The following is a 14,491-nucleotide window of genomic DNA, read 5'->3' as shown; positions in this document are numbered from 1 at the left end:
AGAAAAACTGAGTTCATCGAACTCCTAACATTCCTCCGCTAGAGCACATGAAACCTAATCGCTGATTAAGAAAAAAAAAGATCATAAATTAGTATATTAGTCTGCTCCAGCTGCCATAACAAAATACCAGCTGGCTCAAACAGAGGACTTTATTTTCTCACAGTCCTGGAGGCTAGAAATCACAGATCAACGTCTGATAGGGTTGGTTTTTGGTGAGAACTTTCTTCTTGGCTTTTAGACAGCCACCTGTTTGCTGTGTTCTAACATGGTAGAGAGAGAAATCAAGTGAGGTTTCAGGTATCAAGACACGAATCCTATCAGATCAGGATCCTACCCACATAAGCTCATTTAACCTTAATTACTTTGGTGGGGTTAGAGCTTCAAATTATGTACTTTGAGAGATGCAACTGACTCCATAGCAATTAGAAAGTATCAGGGGATGTCACATTTAGACCCATTTGTGTTACAACATTCTTGATACTTTTCCAAACAGCCTCAATCTTAGAAGAGAGGTTACTTCAACATCATCAGTTCATTCGGCCCTGCGTTCAAATGCTAAAGCCATTTTTGTTCCTAATCAGAGGAAGGAAGAGGCAGAGAAAGGAGATGTGAAAGGCTTTGGCCAACTATAGAGTTTGATGCAACAGTCCACACAAGAGATTACCTTCACTCCTAATGCCAATTACAAGTGCACAGGATTCCCAAAGTCCATTCAGGCCTGATAATTCTCTAGAAGACGTAAATAACTCACTGAAAAATTTTTATACTCATGACTATGGTTTAAGCATGATTAAAGTCAGGGAATGGAAAAAAGCATACAGGACAAAGTTGAGAGTACAAACACACAGCTTCTGATGTCTTCTGTGAAGCTGTGTTGTTGTTTAGTCACTAAGTCATGTCTGACTCTTTTGCAGCCCCATGGACTGTAATCCACCAAGCTCCTCTGTCCATGGGATTCTCCAAGCAAGAATACTAGAGTGGGTTGCCACTTCCTTCTCCAGGGGATCTTCCTGACCCAGGGATCGAACCCAGGTCTCCTGCATTGGCGGGCAGATTCTTTACCACTGACCCTCCTGGCAAGTCCCTCTGTGAAGTTTTGGATGTTACTCTCTGCTAACTGTATGGCATAATATGCACAGACTACTGCCAACCTGGAGAGCTTGCAGGAAACGTGGTGTTCAGAGTTGTTTTTTTTGAGGGTGGGCTGGGGTTGGGGAAGTCTCCATTGCATAGGCATGATTGACTGACTGCTTACATAGCTGATGTCAGTTTCAATGTCAACTGATCCCAAGGGAGTCAAAGGCCCTACACTAAGTCACATAGTCTTTCTGGCTATGGGCAGCCTCCACTCTAAATCATACTGTTAGACATGTGATCCAAAGTCCCCAAGCAAACCAAGAAACCATCCAGAAACTGAGGGCAAAAACCAGGCCTCTTTGGGGGCAAAGCTAAATTCTTTGTCACACAGAAGAGAGGAGAAACCACTCAATAGTTTCTGTTGGCTACAGAGGCAAGTCCAGAACCCTTATCAAAATATACAAGCCTTCTCATATCCTGTGCCTCTCCCTCCATGACTTGATTCCTATCTGTTTCACCAACTCCATCTCTCGTAACAATTAAACTTTCTGCTCGAGTATTTGCAAATTTCTCTTAGTTTTTAAAAAATACCACACAGCTGACAGCTATTTCTTCTGTTTAGAAAGCTTTTTCACTTTATTTTTAAATGACTTATTCTTAAGTTTTCACCTTAGGTATCATTGTCTCCACCAAGTCTTTCAAAAACCCCAGGTAAGGCACTGCGCCTCTCCTATACCATCCCACACATACTTCTATCATAATACAAAACATTTTGCTAAATCTTGTCTTTATAGCAGACATCCCAACCAGCACATAAGATCCTCAAGTATGGGATCCAGACTGCCTTATGACTAGGCATCCATCTTTTACTGATTCAGATAACTGAGACCCTGCCTGACTATTTCCCTGTTTTCCTTGCCTCATATTTCAGTTCATGTAGATCTTGGGCCTTTTCCTGTTCCTGTATCTCCCCACTTCTTCCCATCACTTTTGAGATAAGAGTCCAATCCCTGTTCAGCTATAATACCTGTTGACAGACCCCCTTTCTTTTCTGCCAGTACTTCCCCTGCTTTCCTGATCTGATCCTTCCTCTCTTGTTGACCAACCAATTCCTGGATCTGACAACTCAAGATAAATACTTCAACTACATTAATGGGTATTAAGACAAATGAACTGTGATGATTAATTATTTCCCAAACTACTTGAGTTACTGTAAGAGTCACTTCCATAGTATAGACAAAGACATGATATCAAGAAGAATGGGGTAATTCAAGTCAAGAGAATATCTCAGTTATTAATTAATCAAACTTTTTAGTTTCTTAACTGCTTTACCTTGAGTTATAATTTTGGTCACATGTCTAGCTTGTTCCATGTTCTAAACAAAGCACACAATACTAAGTTATGCTTTTCAGATGAAAAAGATATCACACTCCTTCATTACGTTGGATATTAACTCTGAATTTTCTTTTTAAATAGAAGTACTGCATCTGTTGAGCCACATATAGTATCTTCCCTGCTGCCTTCTTACACCGTATCACATATGATGGCAATGATGAGCAGGGGATAGGAAAACCAGCCACATCCATAGCCATTAGCAGTTATACTATTGGGTACTAGTTGCTATCATTTCCTTAATTAGCTACTAAAGGATCTTAAGAGGCCCAAATCCACAGTCTTAGTCTTATCAACGCCTCTCTAACCACTAAGCAAATCAACCCTAAGTATATGATCAACCTAGACTACACCTGAAATTAATATCCAATCTGCTATAAAGAAATAGAAACATACAATAAATGCTTTGCTTCAATGATCTGTCTTCACAGTGATATTTTTCTCTACAGCAAAAATTATCCGTTATCTATATTGCAGTATCTATATAGCAAAAATGAACCATTCTCCAAAAAAGGAGACAAGAACACAATATCAGATTAAGTAGCAAAGCACTGCTACCTCTAAATTATCTTTAGTTTAGCTGTGAAATGTTAAGCAAGTCAGTCATCTGCTACCTCATCCGTAGCAAATTCATAGAATGATACGCAAGAGTGTGGTACAATTTTTCATTCAGCACTTTAAATCAAAGCATAGTAATTAACTTAAATAAGCTTTATAACTTAAATAGCTAAATGCAGTACCCAAAAAGTATTTAATAAATGATAGTCGCACAGAGTCGGACATGACTAAGCGACTGATGTGATCTGATCTGATCTGAGTGTAAAAAACTGGAGAAGGCAATGGCAACCCACTTCAGTACTCTTGCATGGAAAATCCCATGGACGGAGGAGCCTGGGGTAGGCTGCAGTCCATGCGGTCGAGAAGAGTCGGACACAACTGAGTGACTTCACTTTCACTTTCATGCATTGGAGAAGGAAATGGCAATGCACTAGTGTTCTTGCCTGTAGAATCCCAGGGACAGGGGAGCCTGGTGGGCTGCCGTCTATGGGGTCGCACAGAGTCGGACACAACTGAAGTGACTTAGCAGTAGCAGCAGCAGTGTAAAAAACATTCAACAGGTTTTTTTTTTTTTAAAGATGCATTATCTTGCACTAAAAATAAAAAGTCCTTCCTTTCTTAAACGGATAAATTAAAAATAATTTTTAACAATGCTGAACACTATTAAACTACAAAATTAGTCATTAAATTACTCAATTAAACCTCACTGCTCTATGGCTGGAAATGATATGATATACGGTCTGAACAACTTAAGTTTATTTCTGTGGGCTATATACATCGCACACCCTCCAAATACTAAGCATTGAACCAGATGAATTGACATATGTTACCTGGTATACAGTTGGTGCAGAGAAGGCAATGGCAACTCACTCCAGTACTCTTGCCTGGAAAATCCCATGGACGGAGCCACCTCGTGGGCTGCAGTCCATGAGGTCGCTAAGAGTCAGACACGACTGAGCAACTTCATTTTCACTTTTCACTTTCCTGCATTGGAGAAGGAAATGGCAACCCACTCCAGTGTTCTTGCCTGGAGAATCCCAGGGACGGGGGAGCCTGGTGGGCTGCCGTCTATGGGGTCGCACAGAGTCAGACACGACTGAAGGAACTTAGCAGCAGCAGCAGCAGCATACAGTTGGTGATGGACAGGGAGGCCCGGCGTGCTGTGATTCATGGGGTTGCAAAGAGTCGGACACGACTGAGCGACTGAACTGGAACTGGACTGAACTGGACCTGGTATACAGTAGGTGTGGCTGAAATGCAGCCGTGATTTGCACTCCCACCCTGTCCCCAGCCCCTTCCAGTCTGTGGAGCTGGATCACTTTCTGTCATTTTGTTGCCAGGTCCCCTGTCTTCTCCTGTCAGTTCCAGGGCTTAGTCCCTTAATGTCACTGAACTCCTTTGCTACTCTCCATCTAGCCACATCCAACTGCTACCTAACACGTCTTTTCTCTGTTTCTTCATCATTTTTCTCTCTTGTTTCCTGCTCTTCTCAGCTACCAGAAACAACAACACAAGAGCGATCTACTTCAAAGCCACAGTCAGCTGATCAATATATTCCTTCCCATCTAAAGAAAAAGAGAAAAGACTCAAAGCAGGTCAGGATGATCTTCGGCTTTTCAGAACTTTTCATCACAGTCTGATACCCAGACGTTCATTCATTGTTATAAAAGGTATTTCACAGTTTCTTTTACTTCTAAGTTTGGAATTACTACAGGTACTTGGTCTATAGAGAATTTAAGTTTTGATAATTATAGCATTTTAAGGTTAAAAAAGTAACAGAAGACAAGGTGGCTGCTTTCTCAACCCTTAAAAAAATTTGCCAAAAAACCTGCAAAATTTTCTATTAAGATCAGACCTTAAGGGGAGTTCCTGGGTGGCCTCGTGGTTAGAATTCCAGACTTTCATTGCCATAGCCTGAGTTCAGTCCCTGGATGGGGAACTGAGATGCTGCAAGCTGTGTGCCACAGCCAAAAACAAACAAACAAAAAATAGATCGTGAAATGAATGAACAGTGCTCCAAAGAAGGACATAAAAATATGGCCAAAAAGCAGATTAAAAGATACTTAATATTACCAATCATTAGGAAAATCAAAACCACTGAGGTATTACTTCATACCCATTAGGAGGACTATTATTATTATTTTTTTTTTTAAGAGAGAAAATATGTCTGGCGAGGCTATGAAGAACTGTTGGTGAGGATGCAGAGAAAATGAAACCTCTGCACCGCCAGTAGGAAGGTAAAATAGTGCAGCCATTGTGGATAGCAGGATGGCAATTTCTAAACAATTACATACAGAATTAGCACATAATCCAACGCTTCCACTTCTGGGTATATAACCAAAAGAAATGAAAGCAGGAGACTAAAACAGATATTTGCACACTCGTGTTCACAGCAGCATTATCCGCAATAGCCAAAAGGTGGAAGCAACACAGTATTCACAGACAAATGAACAGATAAACAAATTGTAGTCTATATATGCAAGAGAATATTATTCAGCCTTAAAAAAGGAAGAACATTGAACATGCTACACCATACATGAACTTTGAAGGCACTATGCTGAACAAAATAAGCCAGTCACAAAGGGACAAACGGCATATGGTTCCACTTACATGAGATATCTAGAGCAGAAACAAAATTCAGAGAGAAAGAAAGTAGACTAATGGTTGCCCAGGGCTGAGAAGAGGGAGAATGGGAAATGTTTAATGGGAATGGAGTTTTGCTTGGGGAAGATAAAAAATTCTGGAAATGGATGGTAGTGACAGCTACATAACAATGCGAATGTATTAATACTTGATGCCACTGAAGTGTACACTTAAAAATGGTTAAAATGACTGATTTTATGTTATGTGTATTTTACTACAATTTTAGAGAAAAAAGAATGAAAAGTTGACATAAGTTAGCTTTTTTCACTCACTACTCAGTTACCCATGGCCACTGTACAAACCCAATTTGATCCTAAAACAGGACAAGTTATGTAAATATGCTAATGCGAGCCTGGAAACATCTCTACATATCTGGAGACATCAGATTCTCCTCATAGAGGACTGTCGGGGAAAGCTGAGAAAAATAGGCTGTCAATAAAAAAGATCACTTATGGTCACACAAATCACTGAATAAATATTCTTGAGAATTTTAAACACTGATGACTGCATGCCTAGATCCTTGCTATTCCAAGATATTTCAAGATATACCAAATATATTTCTTTTCCTAGCCTGAAACACATACCACATACCTCCAGAGCTCACTTTCTGATTTCATCCAGATCTCAACTCAAAAGTCGTCTTATCAAAGAGGCTGACACTGACCACCCTATTTAAAAGAGCATGCTCCATCCTTCTGTCTCCCCTCAGTGTGCTTTATTTTTCTTCATAGCTCTTATCACTACCTGACATATTTATTTGCTAATTGTCCTTCTCTATCCACAATGTAAATTTCAACACAAAGATGGCCTCTTCCGTTTGCTATTGGAAACCCAGCACCTAGAACGCTACCCAGCACACTGAAGGTGGCCAATGAATATCTGTTAATTGAATGACTGGATAGATGTTTACAGTTTCATAGGTCATATTGCCCTCTTGACTTTGGTACCAGCATTGTAGTAGCCACTGCCTCAGAGACATCCAGTATCCCTGGTTTAGGCTCACCCTTAAGTTGAAGGAACACTTAGTTGAAGAGTCAGATAGAAGCCTGGTAGCAGCATGTCAAAAAACTGCTCCCTGACTTACTTTCTAACTCAGTTCAGTTCAGTCAGTCCCTCAGTCGTGTCTGACTCTTGGCAACCCAATGGACGCAGCACTCCAGGCTTCCTTGTCCATCACCAACTCCCGGAGCTTGCTCAAACTCATGTCCATGGAGTTGGTGGTGCCATCCAACCATCTCATCCTCTGTCGTCCCCTTTTGACGTTCGTTTTCTAAATACATTAAATAAATACAGTGTATCTGTTTCTCACAATGAGGGATAAAGAATAAACACGAAGAATGTATCTCTAACAAAGCTGTAAGACAAAAGTTACCGTGAAATGGATATTTCACGCATTTTGGTAAATGGTATAAGGCACATGGTAGCCTGAAAAACCAGAGGATTTTTCCCTTTGGAACTTTTGAGAGGATTTGGGGAAATAGACAAATGCAAGATAGTCAAAAACTAACCAATTACTTGGCACAACGAATACACACTCCGGAGCTCTAGACGAATATGTTAAATCTCTGGATGAGGGAAAGAGAAGACTGACTCCAAAATATACCTAACTTTATTTCAAAGTCAAAAGTCTTCAATTACGAACGCATCCCAGTGAAATGTCCCACCAGAGCTCGTGCAAGTTACAAGTTTTGAGAGCATTTTATAACTGCACTTCATAGTCTTCCGTCTGCAACGAATGATTTCTGATAAAGGTCTGTCAGGTGATGGTAATTTTCGTAGAAAAATCTTTAACCAGAAAACTGCATTGCATCCCCCTCCACCCTACCCCCCAACCTGAGAAAGCTTAGGAAGGCCCATTACGCTACAGTCTCCAAGTGGAAGGAGACTCAGCCAGGGAACACACGTGTTCTGCCCCGCATCGAAAATGGAAATAGCAGGAGTTAAGCTGCCCATCGGCGAGGTCCCGGGCAGAAGGCAGAGGGGTGCGCAGGAACCACAACTTGGCTCCCGGGTACCCTCCGGCCCCCTCCGGCGGCAGCGACCCCCGCCCAGGATGAATCAAGGGGCCGGCCTCTTCCTCTTGACTCCTGCCCGGGCCTGCCCCCCGCGAGCTCGCACGCCGGCAAACGCTTGTCCTACCTGAACTCTGCCCCCAGCTGCAGGGCTGTGGGGGGAGGCGGGAGGAGGCGTGGCCTTCCAGCTCGCCAGTCGAACTCCCTCGTGCGGTTGTTATGACTTTCCCTCTCGGGAATCCGCGCCCCGATCAAGTTCAAGTTGCACTTCCGGGGTCCGCTAGAGACTGCAACGTCATCGCGCACGCGACGCCGACGGCCGCGACCGGCCGGAAGTGGGCGGGGCGCGGTCGCTGGGTTGGTTCCCTGGGCTGTTCAGTTCAGTTCAGTTCAGTTGAGTCGCTCAGTCATGTCCTACTCTTTGCGACCTCGTGAATCGCAGCACCCCAGGCCTCCCTGTCCATCACCACCTCCCAGAGTTCACTCAAACTCACTTCCATCGAGTCTGTGATGCCATCCAGCTATCTCATCCTCTGTCGTCCCCTTCTCCTCTTGCCCCCAATCCCTCCCAGCATCAGAGTCTTTTCCAATGAAGAGTCAACTCTTCGCATGAGGTGGCCAAAGTATTGGAGTTTCAGCTTTAGCATCAGTCCTTCCAAAGAACACCCAGGGCTGATCTCCTTCAGAATGGACTGGTTGGATCTCCTTTCAGTCCAAGGGACTCTCAAGACTCTTCTCCAACACCACAGTTCAAAAGCATCAACTCTCAGGCGCTCAGCTTTCTTCACGGTCCAACTCTCACATCCATACATGACTACTGGAAAAACCATAGCCTTGACTAGACGGACCTTTGTTGGCAAAGTAATGTCTCTGCTTTTCAGTATGCTATCTAGGTGGGTCATAACTTTTCTTCCAAGGAGTAAGCGTCTTTTAATTTCATGGCTACAATCACCATCTGCAGTGATTTTGGAGCCCCACAAAATAAAGTCTGAGACTGCTTCCACTGTTTCCCCATCTGTTTCCCCAGAAGTGATGGGACCAGATGCCATGATCTTAGTTTTCTGAATGTTGAGCTTTAAGCCAACTTTTTCACTCTCCTCTTTCACTTTCATCAAGAGGCTTTTTAGTTCCTCTTCACTTTCTGCCATAAAGGTGGTGTCATCTGCATATCTGAGGTTATTGATATTTCTCCCGGCAATCTTGACTCCAGTTTGTGCTTCTTCCAGCCCACCGTTTCTCATGATGTATTCTGCATATAAGTTAAATAAGCAGGGTGACAATATACAGCCTTGACGTACTGCTTTTCCTATTTGGAACCAGTCTGTTGTTCCATGTCCAGTTCTAACTGTTGCTTACTGACCTGCATATAGGTTTGCTCTGTCTTCAAAAGGTATCCTAAATCTAACCAGTTCTTACCACTTCTACAACTTCTACATTGGTCCTCAATGGGTGTTCAAAGTGACTGTTCTAAATGCTTCTATTCTTACCTCTGTACAATCTAGTCTCCAATTGGCAACTGTAGAAATCCATTTAAAAAGAAAATTAGAATCTGTTCCTTCCCTATTCAAAACATTTAAGATGTTCTCTACTAAAATTAAAATCCAAAGTTGTTTTCATACATCCATAAGATCCTGAATGATCTGACACTGGGCCACCCCAAGCTGCTGTTGAAGAAAAAGGTGGTAAGAAATAGTTTTGGAGTGAGGCATGGGAACTTGGCCAATAATTTGGAGTTTTGGAAAAGACAATGCTAAACATGATTTACCAACTCTTGCTTGGAAGACAAGAGACTTGGTATTCTTCATTGACAGAGTACAGAGATAATAACTGTTAAGTTTTCCCAGCAACTAGTAGACATGTTGGTACGTGGCTAGGTGTTTTCATTTGCTAGGGCTGCCATAAGAAAGTACCTAAAACCAGGTGGCTTAAACACTGGAAATGTATTGCCTCACAGCTCTGGAGGTTAGAAGTCTGAGACCAAAGTACATCCAATGTTGGTTCCTTCCAAGGGCTACAAGGAAGAATTTGTTCCTTGCCTCTCCCTTGCTTCTACAGGGATGCTGGCAATCTTTGATGCCCCTTGCCTTGTAGCTACATCACCCCAATCTCTTTAGTTTCACATGAGATTCTCTCTGTGTGCTGTCTCTGTGTCCAAATTTCCTTATTATAGGGACGTCAGTCATATTAAATAAGGGCCCATCCCAGTGACCTCATTTTAACCTGATTACCTATCTGATGACTTTATTCCAAGTAAGGTCACATTCTGAGGTACTGGGCTTAGGATTTCCTGTATCTTTATGGAGAGACACAAACTCTAGGGTAGAATTATTTTGAAGAAAGGGAGAGAAGTAACTCTAGCAGAAAGGAACAAACAAGTCAGTAGAATAAGGTTGTGTGAAGTAAGCTGCAAGAAGAGGGACTGCATGGAAAGTTAGAGATATTGGCTGGAGCATCTGTCCCATGTATCAGAGAATGGCAGTGTTGGAATTCCTGGACTTGGGTGAACCTCCAGAACAAAATGTACAAAAGTACTTGATGACAGAAAACACCAGCACCTGGACATTTTTACTGAGGGAAGCATGGTCACAGTCTATGACAGCCTTTTCTTCCCACTCATGAGGCGACATTGAAGGACCTCAAAGTAACAGAATAAGTGTGGAACATATAGAAGTAAAAGGTGCAGAAGGTGAGACAAAACAATTTTCCCTTCCTTCCAGCCATATTTGTGAGTCAGGAGTATGATTGGAAAGAACACAGTTTAGAGTGAATTAGAGATTTCCAGTCCAATATGTAAAGAGTTTGAAGCTTGAAAATCAGCATTCTTATCCTCATGACAAGAAAGAAAAGCCTAAAAACCTAAATTCAACAGCTCTTTTTAGATCCTTTAGAGAATTGAAGTCAGAAAACTATTACGCCTCAAATTAAAAAGACAGGAAAGTAGTTAAAGAAAAGCATAGCTTAACAGAAATCAAACTCCATTCCTGCCAGAGACACTTAGAGGGCTCCAACAAACCTATGCACACCAGGACCCAGAGACCCCACAGAGACTGAGCCAGAACCATGTTTGAGTGTCTCCTGACGAGGTACGGTCAGCAGTGGCCTGCCGCAGGGGCAGGGGCTCTGGATGCAGCAGATCCAGGTATGGCATAAGCCTTCTTGGAGGAGGTCGCCATTAACCCACCATAGAGCTGCCAGAACTTACACAGGACTGGGAAACAGACTCTTCGAGGGCACAAACAGAACCTTGTGTGAACCAGGACCCAGGAGAAAGGAGCAGTGGCCCCACAAGAGACTGACCCAGACTTCCCCGTGAGTGTCCAGGAGTCTCAAGCAGAGGCACAGGTCAGTGGTGGCCTGCTGCAGGGTTGGGGGCACTGAGTGTAGCAGTGAATGCATGGGACCATTTGAAGGAGGTCGCCATTATCTTCATTACCTCCACCATAGTTTGGCCTCAGGTAAATAAAAGGCAGGGAACACAGCCCCACCTATCAACATAAAATTGGATTAAAGATTCACTGAACATGGATCCATCAGAGATCCGATTCCCCCTCAGTCAGTCTCTCCCATCAGGAATCTTCCATAAACCTCTTATCCTTCTCAATCAGAGGGCAGACAGACTGGAAACCACAGTCACCAAAACTAACCAATCTGATCACATGAACCATGCCTTGTCTAACTCAATGAAACTATGAACCATGCCACATAGGGCCACCCAAGACAGTCGGTCATGGTGGAGAGTTCTGACAAAATGTGGTCCACTAAAGAAGGGAATGGCAAACCACTTCATCATTCTTTCCTTGAGAACCCCATGAACAGTTTGAAAAGGTAAAAAGATAGGACACTGAAAGATGAACTCCCCAGTTCAGTAGGTGCCCAATATGCTACTGGAGATCAGTGGAGAAATAACTCCAGAAAGAATGAAGAGACAGAGCCAAAGCAAAAACAACACCCAGTTCTGAATGTGACTGGTGATAGAAGCAAAGTCCAATGCTGTAAAAAGCAATATTGCATAGGAACCTGGAATGTTAGGTCCGTGAATCAAGACAAATTGGAAGTGGTCAAACAGGAGATGGCAAGAGTGAATGCCGACATTTTAGGAATCAGCAAACTAAAATGGGCTGGAGGGGTGGATTTAACTCAGATGACCATTATATCTACTACTGTGGGCAAGAATCCCTTAGAAGAAATGGAGTAGCCATCATAGTCAACAAAACAGTAAAAAATGCAGTACTTGGATGCAATCTCAAAAATGACAGAATGATCACTGTTCATTTCCAAGACAAACCATTCAGTATCACAGTAATCCAAGTCTATGCCCCAACGAGTAATGCTAAAGAAGCTGAAGTTGAATGGTTCTATGAACACCTACAAGATCTTCTAGAACTAACACCCAAAAAAGATGTCCTTTTTATTATAGGGGACTGGAATGCAAAAGTAGGAAGTCAAGAAACACCTGGAGTAACAGGCAAATTTGGCCTTGGAGTACAGAATGAAGCAGGGAAAAGCCTAACAGAGTTTTCCCAAGAGAACGCACTGAACAGAGCAAACACCCTCTTACAACAACACAAGAGAAGACTCTACACATGGACATCACCAGATGGTCAATACTGAAATCAGATTGATTACATTCTTTGCACCCAAAGATGGAGAAGCTCTACACAGTCAGCAAAAACAAGACCAGGAGCTGAGTGTGGCTCAGATCATGAACTACTTATTGCCAAATTCAAACTTAAATTGAAGAAAGTAGGGAAAACCACTAGTCCATTCAGGTATGACCTAAATCAAATCCCTTATGATTACACAGTGGAAATGACAAATAGATTCAAGGGATTAGATCTGATAGACAGAGAGCCTGAAGAACTATGGACGGAGGTTCATGACACTGTACAGGAGGCAGTGATGAAGACCATCCCCAAGGAAAAGAAATGCAGAAAAGCAAAATGGCTGTCTGAGGAGGCTTTACAAATAGCTGTGAAAAGAAGAGAAGTGAAAAGCAAAGAAAAGGAAAGATATATCCATTTGAATGCAGAGTAGCATTCAAGTAGCAAAGAATAGCAAGGAGAGATAAGAAAGCCTTCCTCAGTGATCAGTGCAAAGTAATAGAGGAAAACAACAGAACTGGAAAGACTAGAGATCTCTTTAAGAAAATGGAAGATACCAAGGGAAATTTTCATGCAAAGATGGACACAATAAAGGATAGAAATGGTATGGACATAACAGAAGCAGAAGATATTAAGAAGAGGTGGCAAGAATACACAGAAGAACTGTACAAAAAAGAGCTTAACAACCCAGATAATCAAAATGGTATGATCTCTCACCTAGAGCCAGACATCCTGGAATGCAAAGTCAAGTGGGCCTTAGGAAGCATCACTACGAAAAAAGCTAGTGGAGGTGATGGAATTCCAGTTGAGCTATTTCAAATCCTAAAAGATGATGCTATGAAAGTGCTGCACTCAATATGCCAGTAAATGTGGAAAACTCAGCAGTGGCCACAGGAATGAAAAAGGTCAGTTTTCATTCCAAGCCCTAAGAAAGGCAATACCAAAGAATGCTCAAACTACTGCACAATTGCACTCATCTCACACGCTAGTAAAGTAATGCTCAAAATTCTCCAAGCCAGGCTTCAGCAATACGTGGACCGTGAACTTCCAGATGTCGAAGCTGGATTTAGAAAAGGCAAAGGAACCAGAGGTCAAATTGCCAACATCCGTTAGATTATTGAAAAAGCAAGAGAGTTCCAGAAAAACATCTATTTCTGCTTTATTGACTATGCCAAAGCCTTTGACTGTGTGGATCACAATGAACTGTGGAAATTTCTGAAAGAGATGGGAATACCAGACCATCTGATCTGCCTTTTGATGCAGGTCTGGGAGCAACAGTTAGAACTGGACATGGAACAACAGACTGGTTCCAAATAAGAAAGGGAGTATGTCAAGGCTGTTTATTGTCACCCTGCTTATTTAACTTATATGCAGAATACATCATGAGAAACGCTGGGCTGGATGAAGCACAAGTTGGAATCAAGATTGCTGGGAGAAATATCAGTAACCTCAGATATGCAGATGACACCACCCTTACGGCAGAAAGCAAAGAAGAACTAAAGGACCTCTTGATGAAAGTGAAAGAGGAGCACGAAAAAGTTGGCTTAAAGCTCAACATTCAGAAAACTAAGCTCGTGGCATCTGGTCCCATCACCTCATGGCAAATAGATGGGGAAACAGTGACAGACTTTATTTTGGGGGGCTCCAAAATCACTGCAGATGGTGATTGCAGCCATGAAATTAAAAGGGACTTGCTCCTTGGAAGAAAAGTTATGACCAACCTAGACAGCATATTAAAAAGCAGAGACATTACTTTGCCAACAAAGGTCCCTCTAGTCAAGGCTATGGTTTTCCCAGTAGTCATGTATGGATGTGAGAGTTGGACTATAAGGAAAGTTGAGTGCAGAAGAATTGATGCTTTTGAACTGTGGTGTTGGAGAAGACTCTTGAGAGTCCCTTGGACTGCAAGGAGATACAACCATTGAATCCTAAAGGAAGTCAGTCCTGAATATTCACTGGAAGGACTAATGCTGAAGCTGAATTTGTAATACTTTGGCCACCTGATGTGAAGAACTGACTCATTGGAAAAGACCCTGATGCTGGGAAAGATTGAAGGCAGGAAGAAAAGGGGACGTCAGAGGATGAGATGGTTGGATGGCATCACCGACTCAATGGACATGAGTTAGAGTAAACTCTGGGAGGTGGTGATGGACAGGGAGGCCTGGTGTGCTGCAGTCCATGAGGTTGCAAAGAGTTGGACACGACTGC

General features: G+C 42.5%; 1 protein-coding gene across 1 annotated transcript in view; it reads right to left on the bottom strand.

Annotated features, from left to right (window-relative positions):
• Positions 1-7,980, bottom strand: part of FAM172A (family with sequence similarity 172 member A) — a 429,003-nt gene extending 421,023 nt beyond the window's left edge. The window contains exon 1 of the mRNA XM_027545608.1: positions 7,810-7,980. The gene's annotated coding sequence lies outside the window, so the exon portion shown is untranslated. The remainder of the gene's footprint in view (positions 1-7,809) is intronic.
• Between the last annotated feature and the right edge of the window lie 6,511 nt (positions 7,981-14,491).

This window comes from Bos indicus x Bos taurus, chromosome 7 (genome assembly GCF_003369695.1).
Source record: "Bos indicus x Bos taurus breed Angus x Brahman F1 hybrid chromosome 7, Bos_hybrid_MaternalHap_v2.0, whole genome shotgun sequence".
NCBI classification, from domain to species: Eukaryota; Metazoa; Chordata; class Mammalia; order Artiodactyla; family Bovidae; genus Bos; species Bos indicus x Bos taurus.
Note: the sequence above shows the minus strand (reverse complement) of the source record. Positions and strands in the feature narration are given on the sequence as shown.